Genomic DNA, 3,640 nt, shown 5'->3' with positions numbered 1-3,640 from the left:
TGGGCCCGTGAGCCATGGCCGCTGGGCCTGCGCGTCCGGAGCCTGTGCTCTGCATCGGGAGAGGCCGCAGCAGAGGGAGGTCCGCATACCACAAAAAAAAAAAAAAAAAAAAAAAGTCTTAATACACTTCATTTAAAAAAATTTTTTTAAATAAATTTATTTATTTTTGGCTGCCTTGGGTCTTCATTGCTGCATGCGGGCTTTCTCTAGTTGCAGCCAGCGGGGACTACTCTTCGTTGCGGTGCGCGGGCTTCTCATGGTGGTAGCTTCTCTTGTTGTGGAGCATAGGCTCTACCGAGCAGGGTTCAGTAGTTGTGGCACGTGGGCTCAGTAGTTGTGGCTTGTGGGCTCTAGAGCACAGGCTCAGTAGTTGTGGCTCAAGGGCTTAGTTCCTCCACAGTATGTGGGATCTTCCCGGGCCAGGGCTCGAACCCATGTCCCCTGCATTGGCAGGCGGATTCTTAACCACTGTGCCACCAGGGAAGTCCTACACTTTAAGTTTTAGGTGTCAATGTGTTTTTGTCTAAGTATCTTATATAAAATATCTTAAGTATTTCTATAGTAAATAGTTGTAGTCATTTCTTAAACTTCCAATTATACAAATAAAAATGTTTGAATGTAACTATTATAGGTGACAGAAGCTAACCAGAGAAACAAAAGCCTTTACTTTTGAAGGCCTTAAATCTTACCTGTGAATTGGCAAGTATTTGTATTTTTTAAAAATTCTTACTGCCCTTCTTTAGTTAGGGCACTCATGAATGAAGGTAAAGATAGGGTACGCCAGAAAAATGAAACTTGGGCTCATGACTAGTTTTCAAGTCTTAAGGTGTTTAATTGACTACATTTAAGTTAATCCTGCTATAAATCTGATTTTTTTTTTAATTGTCAGAGCTTTCCTGAGACTCCCTAGCCCAACCTCAGACATTAATCTCTCCTACTCATTTTTAAATGAGGTTAGCAACCAGGAGTTAAAAATCCACAAACAATGAACTGAGAGGGCTTGCCCCATTTAGGGTGTTTCTATGGCATTCATGTTAAATATAGGTTAGAAATTAAAAAAACCAAAAACGTTGGAATTCATGGGCATAGATAGGGCGGCACTTTGTTTCTACCCATCTCCTGTTGGATCTAAACTATCATCTTGCTGCTTACTGGGAGGTGAAATGCAATGTGTGTGCAGCCTTGCAGAAAACCTGTAAAGAGCATGGATGAGGCCTGCCTACACCTGTTTTAGTGACTATCTTAAAACACTCAAATATTGACTTGGGTACTCTCTCACTTGTGACATTTCTTTTGAGATATCTAAGAATAGACAGGTGACTATTTTTGAGACCACATTGATAAAAACCTGCCGGAACTAGTCAAGATAAATTAGGTTATGTTGCAGTTAAAATAGAAGACAAAAACCTCCCAATCTCAGGCTAAAAACAGCAAAGGTTTATAACTCTTTTATACTACATATACAGAAAAATTTATTGGCTAAGGTAATATCTGCTGGCTTCAGGCATAGCTGGATCAAGATAAGCCAAGGTGATCCTTAAGGATTTGTCCTATTGCATCCCTTAGTTCTGCCTTCCTCTGTGTTGGCCCCCATCTCAAGCAGCCTCTGCTAGTTCCAGGCAGACATCCATATAACTCCACATCTAGGGAGAGAGGTATTCTTCTCTCCCATGAAAATTCCAGTAATTCCCACAAAAATCCCACAGGTCGGGCTTCCCTGGTGGCGCAGTGGTTAAGAATCTGCCTGCCAGTGCAAGGGACACGGGTTCGAGCCCTGGCCTGGGAAGATCCCACATGCCGTGGAGCAACTAAGCCCATGCGCCACAATTACTGAGCCTGAGCTCTAGAGCCCGCAAGCCACAACTACTGAGCCCACGTGCCACAACTACTGAAGCCTGCACACCTAGAGCCCGTGCTCTGCAGCAAGAGAAGCCACAGTGAGAAGCCCGTGCACCGCAATGAAGAGTAGCCCCGGCTCACTGCAACGAGAGAAAGCTGGTGCACAGCAACAAAGACCCAACACAGCCAAAATAAATAAATAAATAAATAATCTGTTTTTTAAAAAAATCCCACAAGTCACCCTAACTGGAAATCTTAAGTTGCATACCCATCCCTGAACCCATTACTGGGAAGAGGCAGATGGAAATGCACTGATTAGCCTGGAGCCCATGGAGGGTTGAGCCTCCTCCCGTGATGTGGGTTGAAAATGTGGAAGGACTAGTCACCTCAAATCTAGGAGCTGTTTCCTGATAAAGGGATGTTAATGCAAGCCCAAGCAGCAGTTTCTATTGTATGGGTCCCAGACTGAAAATGCCTGACTCGGCCCCTGATGTTTTCCATATTATATTACTGGTGACAGTAATAATCCTGTATGGTCTCTAAAGGGCTCTAAGTAAGGGTTATTCAATCTTAGTTATTCATCCAACAAGTAGATGTTGAGTGTACGGTATACCAGAAACTCTGCCACCTTATGGGAATACAAATTCCACTAAAATACAGTCCTCGCCCTCAAAGAGCTCCCGGGGATTGGGGCGGGGGGGAGGACACTCAAAACTACACATGACTATCCTGCATATTATAAGTATGTAGAAGGTACTGTGACTTTTGTCCTGAAATTTACTAGTCATGGAACCTACTTTTCTAGATGAATTCTGAAGCTTGCAAAGTATACTTAAATCTAATTTTCAAAACAGCAAAAACGTAGTAATTTTCATGAGAACAGTGTTAAGTAAATAGCCAGGTTTTAGGACCTAATGATCCAAGTCTAGAATGTGAGTGATGTCCTTGTTTCACTGTCAACCTAAGAATTTAAAATGAGACACGTAGGTGGCATTCTAAGATGACAAAGGTAATCTTTTTTAAAAAAATTATTTTTGGCTGCGTTGGGTCTGTGTTTCTGCACGCGGGCTTTCTCTAGTTGTAGAGAGCAGGGGCTACTCTTCATTGTGGTGCGCAGGCTTCTCATTGCAGTGGCTTCTCTTTGTTGTGGAGCACAGGCTCTAGGCACACGGGCTTAGTTGCTCTGTGGCATCTTCCCAGACCAGGGGTCGAACCCGTGTCCCCTGCGATGGCAGGCGGATTCTTAACCACTGTGCCACTGGGGAAGTCCTGATAAAGGTGATCTTGAAAGCAGGGCTTGGATTTTTGTTGAACAAAAACAATGCCTCAGGGCGACAACTGTCGCACATTCTTTTGAGATGGAACAGCCAACAGCTGGCAATTCCATCTGCTATTCAGAACTGCTGTAGAACTCTCCAGTGAAGACTGCCTTACGCTGAAGCACGTAGTGCCAAGCAAGTAAGTTCAGGGACAAGAGGCCCCTGTCAGCAGGAGTAAAGCACTGATAGGCTTCACTAGCAAAAGAGATTCATTCCTCTTAAACTGTAACATCTTCAGAAATCAGAGGAAGTTGAATGAAATATAACAGAGAGAAAGAACTTGTTCAGCAGTGAAATTGGGAAGCATTCCTAAAGTGAACTCAAGTCTGGTGGTGATAGTCTTTTGTCTTGGACTGGAAATCTGTTAGGCGAAAGTAGATATTTAAGATTTAAGAAGATTTTTTTTTTTTTTTTTTTGCCAGTACGCGGGCCTCTCACCGCTGCGGCCTCTCCCGTTGCAGAGCACAGGCTCCGGACGCGCA

This window comes from Physeter macrocephalus, chromosome 5, assembly GCF_002837175.3.
Source record: "Physeter macrocephalus isolate SW-GA chromosome 5, ASM283717v5, whole genome shotgun sequence".
In the NCBI taxonomy this organism is placed as follows: Eukaryota; Metazoa; Chordata; class Mammalia; order Artiodactyla; family Physeteridae; genus Physeter; species Physeter macrocephalus.
The sequence above is the reverse complement of the archived record's forward strand: the minus strand, read 5'-3'. Positions refer to the sequence as shown.